The sequence below is a fragment of the Grampus griseus genome (genome assembly GCF_964374135.1).
Source record: "Grampus griseus genome assembly, chromosome: 21".
Classification (NCBI taxonomy): Eukaryota; Metazoa; Chordata; class Mammalia; order Artiodactyla; family Delphinidae; genus Grampus; species Grampus griseus.
In genome coordinates, this window is record NC_139015.1 from 27,247,990 (window position 1) to 27,273,436 (window position 25,447).

Below are 25,447 nucleotides of genomic sequence, written 5' to 3' on the forward strand. Positions count from 1 at the left end.
CGGAGCAAAGCAGAAGCTGCGGGAGCATATATGCTGTTTATAAGCAGCATGTAAAAGGCCTGTTTTTGTTCTCAAGCAGCAGGGCGTTATTAATACGTAACAGTGAATACCCTATATTGCTTCTCAGCTATTACTCATTAGTGGGAACATTGCATGATATTGAAAATAAAATGTGAATCATGGCAACTCAAAGATCTCATTTTCTCATCCCCCTCCCTCCATGTTTCATTAATGTCCATGCTGGAAATGCAAAACATCTGATATTCTAACTGAATTTTTGTGCAAGTGAAGATATCCAGTTGGGAAGGCGTGAACGTTATCTTGCACCGCTCAAACCCAAGACAGCATTAAACAACAGATTAGTGCATCACCTTCCATTTTAAAACCAGGTGGCCCTCTGTATCCGTGGTTGGTTGAATCCGTGGACGTGGGTCCTGTGAATACAGAGCGCTGACACTGGGGCTCAAGCCTCTGGATCTTTGTATCCATAGTGGGTCCTGGAATCAATCCCCCGCAGGTCCCGAGGGTTGACTATAATTGATTTCATGTTTTGGTGGCATTAAGCTATGTATTCTAATAGTATTACTTAGTTTTCAAGGATATTTGTCTTTCTCTCTTCTATTGACTTGTTAGGCTTGTAAGATGTGAAATGCTTCTATTATGTTTCTAGTCAAGCTGTGTATGCATGAACCAATGACTTAACTACTCCACTGTGAAGTCGTCTCGGGCATCTTTTTTTTTTTAACATCTTTATTGGAGTATAATTGCCTTACAGTGGTGTGTTAGTTTCTGCTTTATACAAAGTGAATCAGCTATACATATATGTGTATCCCCATATTTCCTCCCTCTTGCATCTCCGTCCCTCCCACCCTCCCCATCCCACCCCTCTAGGTGGTCACAAAGCACCGAGCTGATCTCCCTGTGCTATGCAGCTGCTTCTCACTAGCTATCTATTTTACATTTGGTAGTGTATATATGTCCATGCCACTCTCTCACTTCGTCCCAGCTTACCCTTCCCCCTCCCTTTGTCCTCAAGTCCATTCTCTATGTCTGGGTCTTTATGCCTGTCCTGCCCCTAGGCTCTTCAGAATCATTTTATTTTTTAGATTCCATATATATGTGTTAGCATATGGTATTTCTTTTTCTCTTTCTGACTTACTTCACACTGTATGATAGTCTCCGGGTCCATCCACCTCACTACAGATAACTCAATTTGGTTTCTTTTTATGGCTGAGTAATATTCCATTGTATATATGTGCCACTGAACTTCCCATTATACTACTCATCAAATCCTACTGAGTGTCTCCACCTTGCCTACTAGGCTAGGAGCCTCTTGAGGGCCGGGGGTTATCCTCAGGCTTAGTACAAAGCCCGCATACCACAGCTGCTCAGTTAAAGGATTGGGGATTGATTGAATGCAAGCATATGAGTGAAATTAAAGCAAACGATTGGGCAAGATCATTGTGAAATTGACCAGATATTGTCTACTTTGGGGAGTGGAGATGGGTAAATATGACCTTTTAAAAATGGGTTCGTTAAAAATAAAACCAAAAACCCTATAATAGGGGTTCATAAAACTGTTATAAAAACTGGTGGGGCCGGGGGAGTAGTGAGAAGGATCCCTTTAGTCGTTTAGAGGACCGCGATGCTTGGTGCCTCCGTGGGTGCTTTGCCATAAGCTCGGTGACGTCAGGGAACATGTCTGATTTGCGCACCAGTGCCTAGCACATTAGCGGGTATATGGTAGGTGCTCAGTAAATGTGATGTCTGACGACCGGAAGCAGGAAGACAGTCAGGCATGAAAGTGCTCTGCGGAAAAGTTTACAGGGTTCACAAAATGTGATTACCAAGGCAGACAGAATAAGTCCGTGTGTATAGAGGGGCTTAGTGTCAGAAATAAATTCGAAGAACTCCATCACTTCTGGGCGCTGCCTGACAAAGGCTAAAAGCAAAGGTGCCCTCCCTGGCTAGCCTGCAGCCTGCTTGTCCCCTAGATGTTGCTTTTGTGCTGATGGCTGCTTGCATTTAGGTGTCTGTACAAGAGATCTTAGGCTAAGGAGAGGAGAGCTCTCAAAAGCAGATCGCAATGGGCTGAGCCCCAGGTAGCAGGGGCTGAGTGTTGTGAGGGAGAGAGAAATGAACTCCCTTTGGGGGGAACCGCTCAAGTTACCCAGAACCAAAGCTTCACTGCGTCTGTCTTGGTTTTTGAAGTCTCTGTGCAAGGGCAGACAGAAGACAAAAAGGAAGGGAAAAAGAAACGTTTAGTCACCTCTTTTCTCATTCAGAATTAAACAATTTGGATTAAATTACCCCCATTCTTACCATCATTAGAATCTATTTGAATGAATGTAGAATTCCCCTGAGCTTATGGCCTTCCTGCTTTGGTATTTTACCTATGAGCAAACACCATCTTGTGCTTTATTTGCTGTCTTAACAAATAAAACCTTGTGTTTGAGGGACTGACTCATGTTATTGATGCGATTTCCTTTCTTAACCTTGGCATTGAATAAGCGTGGGAGACGTGATTATTTGTTATAACTTGCATTCTACTTAATATTTAAAATTTGTTTTGTAAGTATATAGGTAGGTAAAATATGGATTTAGATACAAAAGAGACTGCAGTGGAATAATGCTTTCTTCTCAGCTGGTGAGAGAGACAGCTACTACTGGTGTTTTATGAGCATATTAATCCTCATTGGTAGATATAAATGTGGTCTCACACAGCCAATTATAAACATGTTTTATGGGAAGTTCCCCCTCTTCATTTCTGCAGAGCCTCGCTGAGGTAAGGACATCATGGCATAGCTTACCTGAAGCACAGAGAGAACTAGATAACGAGTCCCAGGGTGGGGTGAACTTGGAGATAAGGGCAGCCCATAAAGTTATCCTTCCTACAAGCCAAAGTCATCTTTGTTTTCATTTTATTTTTGGCCACGCCTCACGGCATGTGGGGTCTTAGTTCCCCGACCAGGGATTGAACCCGTGCCCCCTGCAGTGGGAACTCGGAGTCCTAACCACACTGGACTGCCAGGGAAATCCCCAAAGTCCTTTTTCATATAAAGACTAGGTACTGTTCAGACCTAAGCAGAATTGTCACATACGCGTGTGAGCAGGGACAAATTTCAGGACTGCCCTTACCAGCCTGGATCAAAGTGAACGCTCCCTGAGCTTCAGTGCTCATAATATTTAGTAACGAGCCTTCTTTCACATATACGGTTGACCCTTGAACAATGTGAGGGTTAGAGGTGTCCCCCCTCCACACAGTCAAAAATCTCCACATAACATAGTCAGCCCTGGGCATCTGCGGATTCAACCGACCGCGACTCGTGTAGATTTGTAGTATTTACAATTGAAAAAAATCTGCCTGTAAGTGGACCCTCTCAGTTCATACCCGTGTTGTTCAAGGGTCAGCTGTAGTATCAAGAACTCTGAGGTAGATACCTCTCTTTTCATTTTTCTTCTTTTTTTTAACAGATGAGGAAACTGCTTAAACTTCTCAAAGTGGATCTGTAGGCCGTTCGCATATTACTTCGGAGTTTGGTAGATAGACAAAATGTCATGCCTTTCCCCAGAATGGTTTCATCAGAACCTGCATTTTAACAGCATCCCCAGGTGATTTGCAGCAGTGCCCAAATTCACACAGCTTAGTAACATGGCAAAGCCAGGACTCAAACAGAGGTATAGCTGGCATCAGAATCTGCCCTTGGGTGAAATGACTTGCCCAAGATCAGAGTTGGCAAATGTCAGAGATAGAATTTGACCTCAGCTCAAGAATTTGTGTATTTCACTCTCTGTTAGAGTTGTATTCTCTTATGCTACTCATTACTCTTAATAAGTTTCTCCATAAGTTTTTGTTAATTAGAATCCTTAAAGGCTGTGCTGGAAGTTTTCTTAATAGAAAGGGAGTTAGAATTTTAATTCCCACTCTCACCCCTAGTGTCCCTCCCTCTGAATCATCATTACAGAAGAGTGTATATTAAAAATGCCTCCTTGTTTGGCGCTATCTTAAGATCTAAAGAAAGAGAGTGGGACAGTGAAAAGAACATTAAATATAGCTACCTGTCACATGCATGCTAGCTGTGTGCCCGGCAGAGTGTTCATTAATATTGAACACATATGACTTAAATTCAAGAAACAGTATTTCCTACTTTACAGTTTTATCTCTTGTGATTTTTAACACATGGAACCGTTGCCATGTTCGGCTGATCTTAATTAGCTTTAGTTCTCGAAAGATGGATAAGAGGCAGAAAGATAACAGATATGAGGGTCTCCTAGGCTGGGGAGGGTATGAGGTCAAGTTTAGAGGGAGGTTGGGTCACACATTGACAGAAGTTTCTGGCTGGAAGGAAGCAATGGTTATTGATACATTTTCACTTAGTTCTGGTGTTACGACACTGTTGTTAAAGGGCATTGGCTGTGGACCCAGACACCTGAGTCAAAGCCTGGGTTAGCCATGACCAGCTGTGCAGCCTTGGGCAACTTACATAACCTTTCTGTTTTGACCTTTGGCATATGGAGAGCTAACAGGAAGGTAGCACTGTAAGGGTGATTAAAAGAGCTGATATACATCCTTGCTTGGGCATTGCCTATCATAGATGATCTATCAATGCTAGCTGTTAGTTTTCAAGCCACCTTGGGAATACCAAGAAGTATTACATATAGTTGCTGTAAAACTATATAGCTAAGGACTCTGGTCATGGTGGTTTTGTTATGGCTCTTCCTCCCTGACAGGAAAGCGGAATCCACCTTCCCCCCACCATTCAGCAACCTGTTTCCCTCCTCAAGTGCCCTCTGCAGATAGAGGAACAACTAAGCCAGACTCACAGAGGCCACTAAGAGATAAAAGAGTCATTGTTCTAGACTGGGTAGGGATGGGATTATATGAACGTATTCAGGATTCAATTACTTGGGAATGATTGGATCTAAGGATGTCAGAAAATTAGGGGAATATTTAGAAGACAAAAAGGAAAATGGGTCCTAGTGCCATTGAATGGCCAGAAGCTACTCTGCTAAGCTGGCTTGAAGAGACTAAATCAGTTGTTCAAAAAATAATTTTAAAAAATCAATGAAAAAATTGAGAGTCCGAGTGGCATGTAACATTGGAAGCTCCAGAGAGAAGAAAAGCCAGCATTGAGAATCAGGTGTAAGTCGGGGCTCATTTGTGACCAGTTTGATGTTGGGGGTGTAGACCATCAAGAAACCACTGGGAGGTTTGTGGTGAGGGTCAGTGCAAAAAATAAACTCAGATACTGGAGGATGAGATGAAGCAAATTACAGTGGGTGAGGAGGTTGCTGATACTGTCGGAAGCATATGAAACACGTCATCATTAGTACAAAATTACCAGCATATTTACGTTCCTCCAACTTTGCATTAGAGGTTGTCTAGATGACTTTATTTTAAAGCTAAGCCTATTATCCCCCTCTGAGATAATGCATGTAAGGAAGGAAGGAGATTTTGCACAGTGGTTGGCTCTGACCCAGATCGCCTGGGCTCAAATGCCTCCTTTTCTGCTCCCCGCTAGGTGAATTGAGCAGGTAACTTAACCTCTCTGTGCTGTTTCCTAGCAGCCTGAAAGGATTGTTGTGATCATCAAATAAGCTAATGTACTGACATGTTTCAAATAATACTTGACATTGAGACATTTGTTGTTTGATATTGTCAGCTAATATGCTTTCTGCCAACTTCAAGTGGTAGGAAAAAGCCCTGACTCAGATGATCTAAATTATAAGAATTTTATTATTCGATGCAACAGAAGTGATTGATTCAGCCATTCATTGAGGATGTCAGAAAACCAGGTACTCTGGAACATTATAATCCTCAGTGAGTTAGCTGAATTGTATACTCAGGCTGACTCCACTCATGGTAACAAGATAACTGTAGCCGTTCCAGCCATCGCATCCAGACACAACATCGTCTAGTAGAAGAAAGGTCCTTTCTGTGTGAGTGTATCATTTTAAGTCTCAAAGTCCCCTAGCATACTGTCATTCACATCTTAATGGTCGAAATTGTTTCCCATGCCTATTACTGGTAAGGCAAATGGAATTGGAATTATCCTGATGGGCATAAAACATTGCAGAGCCTTGCAAAGGAGAGTGGTAGACGGCATTCCTCCTCAAAAAGAGGAAGGAGCTCGTAAGCAGTGGTATCCACTAGAGATGTAGGTAGAACTATTCAGCATTGGAGACAAAGAGTCTGAAGTTTGAAGATGTAAATAGTTTGCCTAAGGGACTTCCTTGGCAGTCCAGTGGTTAAGACTCAGAGCTTCCACTTCAGGGGGCACGGGTTCGATCCTGGTGGAGGAACTAAGATCCCGCATGCCTCGCAGCTTTAAAAAAAAAAAAAAAAAAAGCTTGCCTAAGGCCACACGGTTAGGAAATGATGGGCCAGTTGTTGATTCTAGAGCTCACAAAGTACAGATTATAACTTACAACCTAATTCAGAGACCTGTTTGCTTTGGGTAGGACTCCTATCTGTTGAGTCTGAGAGTGCCAGTGAAGTCATTGCAGGGGATATTATCAGAGGGGGATTCGGAACAGGGCAGCTGTGGTCCAGCACAGGCTAATGACTCTGTAGGCATTCAAGGACTGTGAGATGGAAGGGACCTGTGGATCCCCAGTGGGACAGGCATGATTTTGTGAATCGGCATTGTTGGAAGAGGACTGTCAAGCTCCAGGAGTAGATGAGGGGCTGCATGGCTTTAACTGATTTATTTAATATTGTCCTGAGTTTTCAGAATCATGTTTTTCAGGTTAACCCATCCCTTTTGAAGGTGTTTTTGGAGGGCTGAGCCTTTTGGGCACCTCTCCATCGGGACCTCCCTTCCCATCAGCCCCTGTTGACGGACCTACAGTGTGGGTGAAATGCCACCTTTATTGGTGCCGTTAGATGCAGTCTGTCCTTGTCTGTGTAAGAATGGCTTTGTGAACAAGGTTCTGGAGGACGGTGACAGCAGTGTGGCAGATGGAGAAATTGTCATGGGTCTCAGTTATTGATAAAACACAAATCGAGAAGAAAAATACAGAGGAACCTTTCCTTTGGAACTGAGTAGGTTGCAAGGGCCCTGGTTTGATGGGAAAATGCTGAAGTTGAAGCCAGAAGCCCTTGTTCTTGTCACTCACTGGTCCTGAGATGGCAAACTGGGCACTAAAATTTTCTTAGTGAAATGAACTTTATAATGACATCTCCCGGGGCTGTTATAAGAAACCAGTGGGTTAACACAGGTGGGAATGGGGAATGCTTTAAAAACTTGAAACTCCCATCTGGAAACTTCTTGACACCCTGATACTCTGTTTCCTCACTGTGTGGACTGCAGTGCATTTGTAATGCAGTGACCTTGGAGGGTCTTTAGTTTGTTCTGTTTAAAGTTAATGGTTATTTTCATATGCAGCTGGGAAGAGAAGTTGAAACTCTGACCGAGGTCTAGATCGTTTCAGTTTTTAAAATTATCTTCATCTGCTTAGGGCCTGACATTCTGACTTGACCAGGGAGCGTCAGGAGTTTTCTAATGAGAAAGATTGTCACTCACTGGACGCTGAAAAGAAATACAAAGACGGGGAGTTTCTACCGAACCACTGCCTTTGAGTCTTCTCTCGTAATTACCAAACAGGCAAGTCAAGAGTGAGCCCTCCAGAAAGACAAATTGCACATTTTTTTTTGAAGTCCCGCTGGGAAGTAGAAAATGGTTCTATGTCTTTTCCAACTTCCTCTCAAAACGAGGATTTCAGAGCAGGAAATGGCATAAAACAAATTCTGATAGACTGCCAGGTGGCACCATGGCAGGGGCTCTGCCTCTCAGAATGGCAGCCAAGCACTAAGCCCCTTAATTACACACACTGATGATAAGCTTAGGCTGAGCAGAGAGGGAGAGCGTTGGAAAAGCAAGATGTGGGGCTTTGTCTGTAGTCTAGCAATGAATCGGAGGTATATGGCAGAATTCTGCCACCTTCAGAAAATGAAATAGAGCAGTACGCATGCCTCAGATTTGATTTTTGTAAGCATATTTTTAACTCTTAAATAGTTTGAATTAATAATAGCTAATGTCTGAAATACAGAATTACTTAGATTCTTGCCACCGTTCCTTAAGGTAGATATCATCAACTCCATCTTAATAGGAGGAGGATATGATGCCTCAGGGCTCCTATTTAATACTGTGTTGTAGGATAAAGGTCTATACGCGGAAATTACATAGACACGGGGAAGTAGTGTAGGGTGGAGTGTGGGGGCAGGAGGGAGTAATCAATATCCCAGGAGGAGCACAGCTTCATTTCTTGTGGATTGCGTCAAAGTAGTAGGAACAAGGGCAAGTGGCTTTCATGGGAAACAGGGTGACGCACCAGGGCCAGGAAGTGGGAAGGGAGGTCCAGGAAAGGGTGCAGATGAGTAGGGCCCTGCTGTTAGAAAGGGAACACAGTGCCAAATATAGAGCCTGTGTAAAGATCTGTAGCTTGGCTAGCTTGCTAGGGGAATTAAGAATTTTTAATTTAACTTTATTTTTTTATAAGAGTACGGTTGGTTGGTTTACAATGTTGTGTTAGTTTCAGGTGTACAGCAAAGTGATTCAGTTATACATATATTCATTCTTTTTGAGATTCTTTTCTCATATAGGTTATCACAACAGAGTATTCAGTCAGTACAGTTCCCTGTGCTATGCAGCAGGTCCATGTTGGTTATCTATCTTATATGTAGTAGTGTGTGTAAGTTAATCCCAAGCTCCTGATGTATTCCCCGCCCCGTGTTTCCCCTTTGGCAACCACAAGTTTGTTTTTAATATCTGTAAGTCTGTTTTCTGCGTTGCAAATAAGTTCACTTGTGTCATTTTAAAAACTTAGATTCCACGTATGAGTGATATCATATGATATTTGTCTTTATCTGACTTACTTCACTTAGTACGAAAATCTCTAGGTCCATCCATGTTGCTGCAAACGGCATTATTTCGTTCTTTTTTATGGCTGAGTAATATTCCATTGTATATAATTGAGGCAAGTGTGGCTCTTGGAGACCCTGGGACATAGCACATGCAAAATTCCTTCCATTGTATTCTTCCCCGCGCTGGTTACTTTCCCCAGCCTTTCTCATCAGCTCCTAAGTTGAAATAGGCATCATTGGTTGCGTGCTTGCATGTGTGCACACCTGTGACCAGTTAGCAGCTCCTGGCTCTGACTCCTTTAGGGAAAATAAAGCCTCATTGTTGAGGCTGTGACAAATAGCCTCTTACAACCTCTGCCCCGTGTGGTTGCCCGGAGCCCAATAGCTTCACCAGTGAACTCAAACACAGACAGTTTGCCCAGCATCTTGGCTTAGCAAGACAAGTCAGGTTTGCAGTCTACTAGTTGGAACCCAGTTCCTTGTTTTTTTCAGGAGGTGATTTTTGCACTGTTTTTGGGTCTGTGTGGTTCACAGAGGTCCTGCAAAACTTCCTCCTGATCACCTGGCCTGCTCTTGCCACTCTCAAGGACTTAACGGGAATATTGATGTATACCGAAGATGATACACATACATCAATGTCTGGTATTTATGTAATGTCACACTTAAATTATTAATTCATTCTTGACAGGGACAAATGTACAGTAAAATTTACCAATTGGGACTAATTGATAGGAAGGCCAATTATATAGTGAAGTCTCTATTCACTGGAATCCGACTAGCAAGACCTCAATTCATCAACTGTTGAGTCTTCATGTGTAAGAGAATTCACAGCTCTTAGGAAAATCAAGCTTTCAGGGACTTTTCCTCTCAGAAGTGATTTCTAGATTATTTCTTAGGGTCAATATATGAGCAGCGCCTCTTTCACGGAACTCTGATCTTTCTCGGTAACCAGGCTTCATGAGGTGCTGTAAAACCCTGAGATGCCAAGAAAATAGATGAGTCTTGTGTAATTTTAATTGACATGATTTCTGGCTAATTCTCATTGTCCCAGTGTGCAGAAATGATCATAACAAGAGCAAAAACACTGATTTCAATACCCTGAATACAATAATAAGCATTTTATATGGTTTAAATTCTAGTTTTCACAACCACCGCAGGGAGGAAGTTCTAGGTTTACCCCTATTTTGCATATAAGAAAATGGAGGTTTAGGTGTTAAATAAATTACTGAAGGTCTCACAGTGATATGGGGTTATCTGAATCCAGGCTCTCTGACTCCAGAGCTGATTAAGCTTAACCACTGCCAGAGTCTTCTGGGCCTCTGACTCTTAGAAGGAAAAGGAGACTGAGAGGCAATGATTGCCTCCTCATCTGATGTGCTTTGGCAGAAGATGGACAATATGTTGATAGAAGTTCAAGCATCTGAAGGATGTTGAGATAAGGTTATATTTAAATTTCATTCCAACTCTGAGATGCTGTAATTCTAACCGGAAATCACACCTGACCAGAACCCCTCACCCCCATACAATCTCAACTATTATCTATGTACTATGGTAAGGCAAGTTACAAACATATAGCATAAATTAAAAAGACATTTGATAACTTTCTCAATTCATAGCCATGCAAATAGAGTTGAATTCTCTGAATAGATTACTAAGTGGATTTACTTAGCCCTCATGTAGAATGGAGGCTTCTGAAGTCCTTGAAAGATAGTTTTTAAACTAGTTTCAACAGTTTCCTCCTCCAGTCTTATTTACATTTTTAAAATTTACTTGGCAAACTCTCCTGTTATAGAAAATTTAGAGGTGTATCTGTATAAAGTATCATCATTTCTAATTAGGGTATAAATTAGGGATACTCTACTGCAGAATGTGTATGTCTACTAAGTTATTGAATGTGAGAGCAGATTGCAGATGTGTTTGCACTGTATCTCAATTCACCATGTATTCTGAGGACTCGTTACTCAGACACACAGAAAAAATGAATAAGGGAAGGAAGTCTGTCTCTCCACATATTAAAATATTAAAAGAGTAATTGGGCCTGAGGTCACTTCGTTACCTGGCTGCATTAACCTTGGTTCTTAGAAAGTTTTACCATTATCTATTTTAAAAAACTAATTGAATTTACTAAGAACTTAAATTACATTTCTTCCCTTGCAGTTTATGCGGTAGGATTCTTATAATCTGACCAAGAGCAATTTCTTGAACTTTGGAGGGTATTACAATCTTTTTTTAAAATTTAATTTTATTTTTTATACAGCAGGTTCTTTTTTTGGGGGGGAGATTTTTTATTCAGACAGAAAGTCACAAAAATTATAATCATCCTTATCAGTTCACTCACTCCCATGTAAGCAGGTTCTTATTAGTTATCCATTTTATACATATCAGTGTATACATGTCAACCCCAATCTCCCACCACCAACGCCCCCCCGCCACTTTCCCCCCTTGGTGTCCATACGTTTGTTCTCTACATCTGTGTCTCTATTTCTGCCTTGCAAACTGGTACATCTGTACCATTTTCCTAGATTCCACATATATACATTAATATACGATATTTGTTTTTCTGACTTGCTTCACTCTGTATGACAGTCTCTAGGTCCATCCGTGTCTCTACAAATGACCCAATTTTGTTCCTTTTTTATGGCTGAGTAATATTCCATTGTATATATGTACCACATCTTCTTTATCCATTTGTCTGTTGATGGGCATTTAGGTATTACAATCTTGAGGAGAAACAGTGGCAAATTATTTTAGTTTCTTTCTTATAGTGACTCATTTAAGGTGAGGACTGTCAACCTTTTTCTACCCTTTGTTGTCTTCCACTTCACAGACTTGGATGATTAAGAACTACTGTTTTTTTCTTAGTACCTGCTTTTCCCCATATTTCCCTTTATCATTCAGGATAGAATAGCTTTCTAGAGCTGTTTGGAAATCATCCTTAGCAGATCCTTTTATATCAGCTTTTATGACTCAATAAGAAGAACGTATAAGGTTTGTAGCCTTACTGAGCCAGAGTCTCGTCCAGGTACTTGGGATTTGCCAGTGACCTAGAGACAGGTCCCTGCCTTTGTGTACCTGACATCCTAGTAGAGAAGCAGGAATAGACTATGCTTTATAAATAAGAAAAGTGATCTAGAAACTTAGAAGGTGAAAATGCTATGGAAAAAGAAAAAGTCAGGCCATGAGGGAGTGAAGAGGGACATGGGTTTCAGGGTTAAACAGGGTCATCAGTGTTGGCCTCAGAGAAAAGGTAACGTCTGAGCCGATGCAGAGAAAGTGACTAGCCGCCATCTTGCGTCCCCGTGTGTGTGCGCCTTATCTCAGCTGGTCTGCCCGAGACCCCCTGAGCGCCAACCCTAGTCCCCCGCGTGGCCCCATTTCCACTCCAACAAGGTACAAAAAGGCTCTGGACACCGGCATGGGAGGAGGATGGGAACGGGGGCGGGAAGTGCCCGGAAGGAGCGAGACAGGGAGGGACAGGGCAGGAGAGGAAGGCGATGCTACGGACAGGCACACCCACTCAGGCTGACTCTCGGGGTCGAGGTCGGGCCAGGGGTGGCCGCCCTGGGGGCCAGGCGATGCCGTCTCTTGTCTCTTCTTCCACCTCGCGGCGGAACCCGAGGACAGGAGCCTCAGAGGAAAGAAACGATCATGCGCCAGGAGAGACTCGCCAAACTGCAGGCACAAGTGCGCGTGGGTGGGAAAGGAACAGCTCGCAGAAAGAAGGTGGTTCATAGAACAGCCACAGCAGAGGACGGAAAACTTCGGTCCTCTTTAAAGAAGTTAGGGGTAAACGATATCGCTGGTATTGAAGGGGTTGCATGTGTTCACAAACCAAGAACAGTGATGCACTTTAACAACCCTGAAGTTCAGGCATCTCTGGCAGCAGACACTTTCACCTGCACAGGCCATGCTGAGACAAAGCAGCTGACAGAAGTGCTACCCAGCATCTTAAACCAGCTTGGCGCAGACAGTCTGACCAGTTTAAGGAGACTGGCTGGAGCTCTGCCCAAACAGTCTCTGGATGGAAAGGCACCGCTTGCTACTGGAGAGGAGGAGGTTGATGAAGTTCCAGATCTTGTGGAGAATATTGATGCGGCTTCCAAGAACGAAGCAGACAATTGAGTCAGCTTCTGAAGGGGATAAATCTTGAAGTTACTGGGACCTGCTAGTTTATATTGTGACTGCTTTTTAAAATTTTGTTTACGGATCTGATAAAATCTAGATCTCTAATATTTTTAAGCCCAAGCCCCCGGACACTGCAGTTCTTTTCAGTTTTTGCTTATATACAATTCATTCTTCGCCACTAATTAATTAAGGTGAAGAAGCCTGGGAATAAAGTTTGAAACAAAGGTTAATGAAGTTCTTTGCCTAGTTTTGTTTTTTTTTAAAAAAAAAGAAAGGGAAAGTGAGATCATGATGATGACTCCTCTGTCTGGAAATGTCAAAGGTTCGTAATCTCGCTCAGACTCAAACTCAAAAGTCCAGGGACCTAAAAGGGACTGCATGTGTGCTGTCCCCATCCCTTCCTTATTCTCATCTCCTTCTCTCTTCCCTTTGCCACCTGCCCACCCTCCCCCATACATACCTCTCTCCACATTTGCTTCCTATGGTTTCTCTAGTATTAAAGGCACACTCTCACCTCAGGACCTTTGCATGTACTATTCCCTGTGCTTGAAATGTTCTTTCCTAGATATGCATTGCCTTCTTACCTCCTTTGCCATCCTAAGCCCTTCTAGCCACACTGTCATCAATTGTAATTCCCTCTTTACCCAACAATCTCTTCCCTGCTCTATTTTTTCTACAGAACTTTGTCATCATCTAACATGCTATATATTTTTAAAGATGTTGAAAATGTGTATATTGTCTGTCTCTCCCTGCCCTAAAAACGTCAACTACTTGAAGGGGAGGGATTTTGTCTCCTGATACTCAGTATTTCACTCCTAGCATGGTGCATGAAGCAGAGAAGGCGTCAGAGAAATTGTCCTTGAGCCACTGAATGGTGTTGTGTATAATGGTTACTTACCTGTTAAATAGGTTCTTTTAAAACCTCTGAAAAGAGTTTGCTTTTTAAAACTAGATAATGCATGCAACTGGTCATTTTGTTTCCATCATTCACTTAAATTTTTAAGCATTGCAAAAATACACTTCACCGACGGATTGCGTAAAATTCCACTTGAGGAAATTGGAATCAATTGCTTACATTACAAACACAAGCCACATAAATAAGAAATCTATTGGTGAAAAGGGTGTGGGGGTAGGAAGAGCCTCCAAATTAAAGTAGATTGAATTAATTTGTTCAGTATGGTGTTAATAGAACCCTCATTCCCCACCTGTCCTTCAACTGGATCCGTCACGCATCTCAGCAGCCAGGTGACCTACTAAGTGTAAACCCCACACAGGAAAGAATGGTTGAACAATTCATGTGCAAAACTGAGGACCTGGAGTGCTGGTGTGCAATCCTCTCTCCATCATTAACATGCTGCAGACCCTTTTAGCTTCCCCTGCCATCACCTACCCACCTGCCAAGCTCTTAGGGAGTGAGCAAACGAGGACTTTCGAGAGAAACCTTGAAGAGACATTATCAGAACACCAGAGTGATCCAGCTGTGCATCACAGAGCGGATGGAACTTGTTGCAACCAACCAAGAAGAGTCAAACCGGACATCCATTTCTGGGCTGGCGTGTGCACAGTATCCTAATCTGAGCAGATAAGCTCCTGTCGCCGGGAACAAGGTAGTGGTAGAAAATGGTCTTTTGGTTCTTGCATCCCGACCTGGGAGATGCTACTAACCAAGTACAGCTTTTAACGTGCCTTTACTTTGTTTGAATGTAACATTTCTTTGGCTTTAAAAGTCTGAAAGTATTTTCTTCTTCTTTAGTGGCCATTCAAACACAAAACGAAATCAACATTTTAACATTCAGATAAACAAGGAGTTCGTTTGGAGTTCGTTTACAGTTCGAGATTTGGAGGACGCTGCTTTTGTGTGAGAATATTTGAAATTTCCACAAGTTATTGCACATTCATTCCTGGAGTTTTCATTGCAGAAAATTGCCAGAAGGAATGGATTTTGTCTTCTTCAGCTGGCAGAACAATTTTCCACCTGTCGCCCAAATATTTGATGAGAAGGATTATGTTGCCGCCTCTGAAAGTTTATACTGTGGATCCTTCGGAAGTGAGAAGGTCTAATGAAACTACTACCCTGATATCAGAGTCCAGCTTGCTAAAGCGTCTGTGAAGTTGTGGATGGATTTCTGATGGTTAGGGCAATTTCTGAAAGACTAGCTTCAATGATGCGCACACACACACACTCTCAACTGGCTGCGTGGCAAATGATGTATTTCATTTTTTTTTTTTTTGCTGTAACAATATTCTTGTATTCAGCAGAACTCTTGTGTGGCCTCGCCAAAGATCTGCATTAATTGCCTGAAATTATTGTTGTTCATCTTCCTGGTAAATGGAACCAAGAAGGAGCACCGGTCCATGGCTATAGATGAAATTGTCATTTGATTTCAGGTTCGAGTAATGTATTGTCTCCGTTGAGTTTTACACTCCTCTGTTGTTGGATAGGTATATTCGGCATAGTCAGTACAATCAGCAGAAACAGATTTCAAAATTCCATGCGTAATGGCAGCAACCTTTTAAGCTGTCAGAATAAATATAAAACTGTTTTTCCCTTGTTTCTTCCAACACTTTATGGACTTCATAAGTAATAATATTGTGGCTGTCAGAAGAATTTTTCTGGAGCATGGATTTTACTGTGCCGTGTCAGGACTCCACAGTTGCCACAGAGGGAAGGCTAAAATTCTTGGGCTGGCATTCCTGTCCCTGGTTAATGAGGCTCTGACTTAGCTGTTTTCACTTATTTTTTATGCTCCCATGTACCTTACAAGTGAGTGAAACTGAACTACTATTTCCTACGCATTCTTTGTAGATTTCCTAATCCCCATACTTTTGTCTGTGCTGTTTCTCATCTTTATCAAATTCAAATTGTACCTACCCCTCATTACCTAACTCAAATTCTACTCTCCCCAAAAAGCCTTCCAAAAACTATGCAGCTGCAGATAATATATTACTTTCTGAACTCAGACCACTTCATAGACATGGTTTATGAAATCTTTCCATTTGTTTTTTATTCCTATCAGTTCCATACAAATCTCGAATAAGATAGATTCCATCGTTAAAAGCATTTTGTTGTGTTGTTAACGTGAACATGATAGCCTTGCTCCAAACGGAATTGCGTGTTTCTCTTAAAGTCTGCTCGGGTTTGTACTGGATGTTGGTACAGTTGACACTTGAATCACACAGGTTTGAACTGCGTGTGTCCACTTATACACAAAGTTTTTTTCGATATTAAATGCAGTGCCACGTGATCTGTGGTTGTCTGAGTTGGCAGGTGCAGAAACTGCAGATACAGAGGCAGTGCTTCAGTGGGAGGCGGACGCAAATTATACCTGGATTTTCAATTTCACAGAGAGTGGGCGCCCCTAGCCCCCATGTTGTTCAGGGTTCAGCTGTACCTCTCACAGCTCATTAGTGTCAGCTGACTGGTCATTTGGCGTTTTGCCACCCCCACAGAGCTTCACCAATCTGCAAAAAGCCACTGTGTTGATCATAATCTTTCCCATATGATATTTTCAACTGATGGGAACAGCAGCGTTCACACCAGGAACACCCGAGACAGAACCGAAAAGCTGATCGTAAATCAACCCTTCAGCTCTCTTCCTCGCTCTGTCTCTGCTGCTCCCCCACCCCCCAGATGCACCTACCCAGACCTTCCCCTTCAGGCTCAGCCCCTGCAGGGGCTGCTTCCTCCTCCCTCTATCTGGGCACAAATCCTTGACGATACCTTTACTTTGTGCATCCCAAGAAGAGCTGTGCCATCCTGTGTAAGCGGCGGCGTGTAAGTGTATAAAGAGTCCCAGGTTGGACGTGCCACATCTTTTTCGAGTGTGAATTTTACTTGAAGATATGAGGTCATTATTTTTTTGCTTTGGTTTTATTCACGAGTTGTATTATAAAGCAAAACTCAAAATTTGGCTGAATTTTACGATGCAGTAGATACCGGAGAGATGTCTTGTTCACGGTCCTGCTATTATTTTCGCTGACACTCTTTAGAGATCTACATTCAGTCTTCTCTGCCAGCAGGATGATTTCAGTACAACAATTGAAGACTGTGATGTCATCTAGCCTCTTTAGTTGATTGATTTTTGTCCCCTCTCTTTGCCTTATTTTCTTCTTTAAAAAAATTTATTTTATTTCTTTTTGGCTGTGTTGGGTCTTCGTTGCTGAGTGCAGGCTTCCTCTAGTTGCGGCGGGTGAGCTGGGATTCTCTTTGTTGCGGTGCGCAGGTTTCTCTTGTTGCGGAGCACGGGCTCTAGGTGTGTGTACGGGCTTCAGTAGTTGTGGCTCATGGGCTTAGCTGCTCCACGGCACGTGGGATCTTCCCGGACCAGGGATCGAACCGCGTTGGCAGGTGGATTCTTAACCACTGTGCCACCAGGGAAGTCCCTTTGCCTTATTTTCTAAGATTTTTTCTTTACTTCTCCCCCAAACCAACGGTTCTGCCCCAGCGTCATAAATGTGCCTACCTTTAACTTCTCTGTTTGAGGCAGCAGAAGGCTAATAGAGCGTCTAGATTGTCATGCAGTTTGGATCAAAGAATTTGGGACCCAGATTTATGGATGGAAAAGAGTGGAAAGGGTAGGACCTGGTTCTTGCTGGTGTCATGGCAGTTCTGTAATAAAGCAGATCTTAACATGGGGGACAATAGGGATTTTTTTTTTGCTTCCAGTCTCTTTTAAAGAGAGGGAAGTAAGATCGGGAAGGTACACTTACTTGTTTGTGTATGGATCTGTGCTTCTCTACAGCTGGGAGAGATTAAGAGAGGGGCTACCATCCGCTGAATTTTTTTTTTTTTTTAAAACATCTTTATTGGAGTATAATTGCTTTACAATGGTATGTTAGTTTCAGCTTCACAACAAAATGACCCAGTTATATATATACATATATTCCCATATCTCTTCCCGCTTGCGTCTCCCTCCCTCTCACCCTCCCTATCCCACCCCTCCAGGCGGTCACAAAGCACCGAGCTGATCTCCCTGTGCTATGCGGCTGCTTCCCACTAGCTATCTACCTTACGTTTGGTAGTGTATATATGTCCATGCCTCTTTATCGCTTTGTCACCGTTTACCCTTCCCCCTCCCCATCGCCTCAAGTCCATTCTCTAGTAAGTCTGTGTCTTTATTCCTGTTTCACCCCTAGGTTTTTCATGACATTTTTTTTTCTTAAATTCCATATATATGTGTTAGCATACGGTATTTGTCTTTCTCTTTCTGACTTACTTCACTCTGTATGACAGACTCTAGGTCTATCCACCTCATTACAAATAGCTCAATTTCGTCTCTTTTTATGGCTGAGTAATATTCCATTGTATATATGTGCCACATCTTCTTTATCCATTCATCCGATGATGGACACTTAGGTTGTTTCCATCTCTGGGCTATTGTAAATAGAGCTGCAATGAACATTTTGGTACATGACTCTTTTTGAATTATGGTTTTCTCAGGGTATATGCCCAGTAGTGGGATTGCTGGGTCATATGGTAGTTCTATTTGTAGCTTTTTAAGGAACCTCCATACTGTTCTCCACAGTGGCTGTATCAATTTACATTCCCACCAACAGTGTAAGAGTGTTCCCTTTTCTCCACACCCTCTCCAGCATTTATTGTTTCTAGATTTTTTGATGATGGCCACATCTGCTGAATTTTAACCTAGGGTCCTAGGATGCTGTAGATCTGTAGAGCAGTTGGGGGTGTGCACTGCTTTCAACAACACAAAGCATAATGCAAAGTGTGCCTTTACTCACAATGCATTTTTCTGCTTTCGGCTGGAATTTTTGAAATTTGGTAGAATTATATTGGTAATGATGGATTAATCAGAGATTCTGACTGTTGTTGTCTCTGAGAAATTTTAAAAATACAGAAAAAGCAAACACTTGTATACCCATCTTTCACCCTGCTGTTTCTTAATTATTAATCATAAGTAGTAGTATTTTCCATATCTGCTTGATAGATTTTTTTTAACAAGAGAAATAAGTAGTATGGATAAAATGAAAGTGTTTTTCTTCCAAACCCCCTTCCGTCTTCTTTCCCTTCACCATCTTTCCAAGAGCAGCTTCTCTCAATAATTTAATAGCCTTCTATTTTATTTTCATATTTTAGCATACATTTATATACTTGTGAGTACATAATTTTCATTGCATTGCTTTATGACTATAATTTATAAAAATTTACAGAAATGGAATCCTACAGAATATATCCTTCTGTAACATGTTTCATTCTTTTCTCCTCTCATGTAACATAAATTGAGACGTATCCATGTAGGTAGCTCGATTGATGGTCCCTGCTGACTACAGTATAGTAGTTTATTCCATGAATACGCCTTATTTGATTTGTTCTACTCTCATTAGATATATTTTATTTTTTTTCTAGAAAGCATCTAGAGCATACTTAATGTGTGCTTATCTGGGCTCATGTCCTGATGGAAGTTTCTATATTTCGTTAATTACTAAAAAGCAGTGGGGGAAATTATTTAACAAATGTCGTTTGCTAGGCAGAATCCTTTAAATCGTGGACTCCAAAGGAAGAACTAGTCAAAGGATTTGGATGCCATTGATGTAATGCACCTCTCTGCCCATGAACAGGGCTCAATTTAAGTCCTCTTACAGATTTTCTCTCTACTCTACCCTTTGAAAAAATACCAGAGTATGGGTCCACAAATCCCTTTGGTTACATATTTTAGTTTCTCCAAACACTAGAGTTCAGACGTTTTTCGTAGCATTTGACCTACATTCCTACTTCTGTCATTGAAGCCCCATTGCCTCTTGCTTTCTCCAGAAGTACTGAAGACCAGGTACTTAACTCCAGTCTTAAAATAACCCTTTCTATCCCAATATGCTGATTTGAAGTTCTTTTTTCCCTTAGCCTGCAGGAATGTGGTCTCTTTAAATCCTTCTCCTAGGATTTCTTCCCCTAGATCATTTGGGTAGTTCTAATGCAGGCCTTTTTTAGATTTATTTATATCTTTAGTTTTATAGTGCTTAAAGCTAAAAAAAAAAAAAAAAAAAACTTATGATGGCCTTGAACAGGACTGATGGGATCACCTCATAGCTTTTATATGTGACTTCTGTGTTTATACTTATGTATATATGTATTTGTCTCCTTATTCAGGAAATGATATATTGTGTTCCTTCTGCTTAGCAAGCCTTACACATTTACAACACACATATACTCACACACACACACACACACACACACACACACACACACACTCTCATAGTACTGCATGGCTAGATTATACTTAGCATGTGGCCTATTAGGTTGGCCAGTTATGCCTTTTGATATGTTGCACAAAGACAGTTGTTACAGTTTTTACTATTTAGGCGTTTTAGTTGATTAAAAAAAGAAAGGGGGGGTGACTAGAGCATGCCAGAAAATGTATAAAGAAAATTCGTAGCAGGATTGTTTTCAATAGCAAAACAAAACAAAGTAAAATGGCCATTAACAGGAGAATGGATAAGGAAATCCTGATGTAGCCGTACAATGGAATATTTCCATGAAATGTACGAACCTCAACCACATACGCTGGCAATGATGAATTTTAAAAACAATGTTGAGGGCAAAAAACAATCAGAAGAATAAGAATGGCCAATAAACGTATGAAAAGTGGCCAGAAGCATTAGCCCTTAGGGAACTACACATCACAACCATGAGAAACTACTTCATGTTAACACTAGGATGCCTGTATTCAAAAAGAAAGATAATAACAACGCTGTATTCAATAACAAAGATAATAAGAATAAGAGGATATGGAGAAATTTGAATCTTTATACATTGTTGGCAGAAACGTAAAATTATACAGCCATTGTGGAAAAGAGTTGGTTGTTCAGAGTTAAGCGTAGGGTAACCATACAACTCACCAATTTTACTCCTAGATATACCCGAAAGAAATGAGAACATATGTCCGTGCAAAATCTTGTTTATAAATGTCCGTAGAAACATTATTTACAGTATGAAAATGTCCCAGATATCCATCAGCTGATGAATGGATAAACTATGGTTTATCCATGCAATGGAATATTCCTTGATAATAAGGAAGGAAGTCTAGAGATACGCTACATGGATGAACCTTCCACGCAACACAAACGATCACATACTGTATAATTCAATTTATGTAAAATGTCCAGAATAGGCAAACTTAGAGAAAAATTGGATTAATGATTGCCAGGAGCTGGGGTCAGGGGAAGAGGAGGAGTAGCTGTTAATGGGTACAAGATTTCTTTGTGGGGGGTGATAAAAATAGTCCAAGCTTAGATTGTAGTGATAGTTACACAAATCTGTGATTTTACTGAGACCACTGAATTGTATACTTCAAGTGGTGGATTTTATGGAAGGGGAATTCTATCTCAAAGATTTTTTTTTAATCAGAAGAATGAGTATACTCTTGCAATTTTATGAAGTTCGGAACCAGTCAACTAAACAATACGTTGTCGAGGGTTGTATACCCATATGGTAAAAACATAAACAGAAAGGGGGAAATTATCTGAAAAAAGAAAGGAAAAAACCCAACAGCACAGAATGGTGGTTGTTAGCACTGAGCTTCAGATGGTATCACAGCAGAAAATTACAGAGCCATGGTGTTGGGAATATTCTGTTTTCTTAGGTTGGATCGTGTGTTCCTTTTACTGTCATGCTTCATTTCTGATGTTTCCATGTATTTTAATCAGTGTGTATTACTAAAAATTTTATCTGCATCAAGTACTTTATAGTAAACTTCTGAATGCATCCTTCTCTGCCTTATGAAGAACCTATATTGTTCCACTAATGTAACGTGTGCTCTGTTTATACTGTTTCCGTTCCCTCAGAGAGACTAGTAGGGAGGGCCTGTGGGTGGGCGTCCAGTAGACGTGGCCCATTGCTTAGCTGGTACATTAATGAGCTTTTGGTTGTACAAATCTGAATTGTTACGTATTAAAAAATGGAGGGAATGCAAGTTTTTCCTAAAAGTCAGTTTTGTTGTTGTTTTGCCCTTTAAGAAGGAATAGGCAGGGGAGGAATAGGTGAGGGTAAGAAGTGAGAGAAAAATGACAAAATTACCTGGGGGAGTAGACAAGTTATTTTCATGAAAACGGAAATCTGATACCCAATTTATATTATGTTTTCCTGAAATTTAAATGCCATCCAGCTCTGGGGACATTAATATAATCCTGCTGTCTAACAAAGACTTTGTGTAAGTAAACTTGATTGAGCATTTATTTTTAATGTTTTGATGGTTTTTTATTGATATAGTTTACATATAACATTATATTTCAGTTGTACAACTTAATAACTTTATATTTGTATCTGTTGCAAAATGATCACCATAAGTCTAGTTAACATCCATCACCATCATAGTTACAAATATTTTTTCTCGTGATGAGAACTTTTAAGGTTTGCTGTCTTAGCAACTTGGAAATGTGCAATGCAGTGTCATTAACTGTAGTCACCATGTGGTACGTTACATCCCCATTGTTCATTTTATAAGTAGAAGTTTGTACCTTTTGACCCCCTTCATCCATTTCACCCATCTTCTACCTCCTGCCTCTGGCAAACCCCAATGTGTTCTCTGTATCTGTGAGCTCAGTTTTTTGTTTGTTTGCTTTGGTTTTTAGATTCAGCATACAAGGGAGATCCTAGAGTATTTGTCTTTCTCTGTCTGACTTATTTTCACTTAGCATAATACCCTTAAATTTCATCCATGTTGTCATAAATGGCAAGAGATTCTTCTCTGTTTTAGCTGAATAATATTCCATTGTATACGTATATGCCACATTTTCTTTGTCTATCTGGCTATCAAGGGACACTTAGGTTGTTTTCATATATTGGCTATTTTAAATAATGCTTTAATGAAAAATATATTTTTTTGAGTTAGTGTTTTTGTTCTCTTCTGATAAATACCGAGATATTGCTGGATCTATTTTAAAGTTTTGAGAAAACTCCATACTGTTTTCCATGGTGGCTGCACCAATTTACATTCCCACCAACAGTGCACAAGAGTTGCCTTTTCTCCACACCCTCAACACTTGCTATTTGCTCTCTTTTTGATGATAGCCATTCTAACAGGCATGAGGTGATGTCTCGTTGTGGCTTTGATTTGCATTTCCCTGATGATTAGTGATGTTGAGCACCTTGTCATGTACCTGTTGATCATCTCTGTGTCTTCTTTGTAAAAATGTCTGTTCAGGTCCTCTGCCCATTATAAATAGGATTTTTTTTTTTTTTTTTTTTTTTTGCTATTGAGTTGCATGTGTTCTTTGTATATCTTGAATGTTAGCCGTTTATCAGATATATGATTTGCAAGTATTTTTTTTATTTGGTAGGTTACTTTTTCATTTTGTGGATGGTATCTTTTGCTGTGCAGATTTTTTTTTTCTTTTTTAAGAAATCATGGAAAAGAGCTGTTTTAGGACTGATTATGTCAAGAGGAATGGCATCAATGACATAGAGATTTAGCTGATAAACTAATTTAGGGAGGGGGGAAAAAGAGCTAAGAAAATGCTCAGTCTCCCCGACTTCTCCCATAGGTTCCTTACAGATATTAGCAGTAGTTGATCTTAATTTGTGATTTCCAACCCCACGAATGCACTCAGTTTGGTAGGTGAGAACCTCGTTTGAAATCCCTTTTGAATCTTAAAAAATAGTAGTGTATCCCTGGGTTACATGACTACCCTTCCATCTGAAACATCCCTATTGACCTCTTTTATACGTCTTTCTGTTTTTATATGCCCTCTTTTCAAAATTGTAAAAGTTGCGTGACATTTTTAGTGGCTGCTCTAAGGTTGTGACACACTTATCTAAATTGCATCTCATCAGCACTTTAATGAACAAACTCTTTATTAACCCAGCCTTAATCGAAATGTTTTTAAAAATTAGAGCAGTGATCAACCATCAGGCTCTGTGTGCTTAGCTCAGATGTTAAAACTTCAGGTCCCCTGAGGAACATTTCACATGATTGTTGGAGTATCCAAAGTCTTAAATCCATTCTCCATGTTCCCCATCCCCCAAGACACTGTACCCAACACCCCCACTAACCCTAGTATCCTCATATAATATCTGCTAATTCTGATAATTAACATTTTAAAATGTTTATTTTGTTCTGTGGCTATTTTTGGAATAAATGCCGTGATAATGCTCTAGCTAACTGGCATGGTACTTGGATGCCTAAAATCAGATTCAAGGAATCACTTCTCTAATCAGTTTTGCACCCACTTGGCAATAATCTGATCCAAACTCAACTCTCCTAGTCTTTGATGAGCTCTCATGTGGAGCCAACTCTCAATTCCCTCAAAGAGAGACGTTTCACTCGCCCTTTTTCTGATCAGTGGAGCCCTCACAGAACTCCAAGAGTTTTCGAAGATGATTACAATGAGCACCGCGATTGCAACCAATTCCTAACATGCCTTGGGATATTTTTACCCTGCAAGCTGTTTATGCAAAGAGAGGAAGTTTCAACTAGAAGGAATGAAATAGTTTAAGGCATCTTTGGGTTTAAATGTCACATTTTTTCACTTGAATCTCAGTATTCCGTGGTAGAAAGAGCTCTGTTTCTTAAGAGAGGTGTTTCCAGTCCCCTAATCTTGACTCTGCCATTAACCAGATTTGTCAACTTGGACAAGTTACTTAGATTCCACGATTGGCACTTTTCTCGTCTGTAAAGTATGAGTTAAAATGGATGATTTCTAGAATGCCTGCTAGCATTAACACGCAGTGTTCACAAAGATAGATTTAGACCACTCTGCCCCTTTCTGCTTTTTCTATAACAAAGACACCCCAACTATCCATCTAAAGTTTTTTTCTTAAGGACATGTGTTTTCAAAAACACAGCACGATGTTGACTTTGACCTTTGCTCTAAATACTTACAGAAACCTGGTTAAGAGCATTTACCAAGTAATGATTCTTTGCTGTCTACCAGCTTATGATAGTAAAGTATATTAAACAGATCTAGAAAGAGTTCCTTCTTTATTTACTTTTGTGATTTAAGACCTATTTTTACTCATAATTATAATGGCATTGTTCTTTTGGCTTATCTAGAGCATTAATTCACAATCAAGAAAAGCAGCGGTGAAGAAATGTATCACGTCTGTGTCAATAGATAATTATGTATCAATAGATGATTTTTAAGAACTGACAGATCTGATTATTGGAGGGTCCCATGGATAAAATCAAGTTGGAGTTTCAGAGCAACTTCAAAGAACTTCTAAAATTAAAAATGTACTCTTTCAGCTCTTTAACTTGTTTTAATTGGGCAGAGAGGCAATGTGTTACTTCCAAAGTTTTTAGTCATAGTAAAATCCAGTTCAGCTATTAAAAAAGAAAATCTTTTCTCTCCTGCCCTAGAATGTTTATAGAGTCTACAAATATGGTCTTATTTTGTGTGTGTCCCAAATATAAGTGGCATAATTATCTCCGTATTTGGCTCATTAAACATTACATTCTTCTGTGAATCACTGCAGCGTGACAATGCCCCAGCCATGAAATAGTTGCC

At 40.7% G+C, this 25,447-nt stretch overlaps 1 protein-coding gene and 1 pseudogene across 4 annotated transcripts in view; both read left to right on the top strand.

Annotated features, from left to right (window-relative positions):
• Nucleotides 1-25,447, top strand: part of UNC5D (unc-5 netrin receptor D) — a gene marked incomplete at both ends in the record, with an annotated part of 594,860 nt that overhangs the window by 283,156 nt on the left and 286,257 nt on the right. The gene's annotated exons all lie outside the window — the stretch shown is intronic.
• Nucleotides 12,361-12,988, top strand: LOC309838857 (transcription factor BTF3-like; annotated as a pseudogene). The gene has a single exon. The product of its transcript is annotated as a transcription factor BTF3-like (transcript).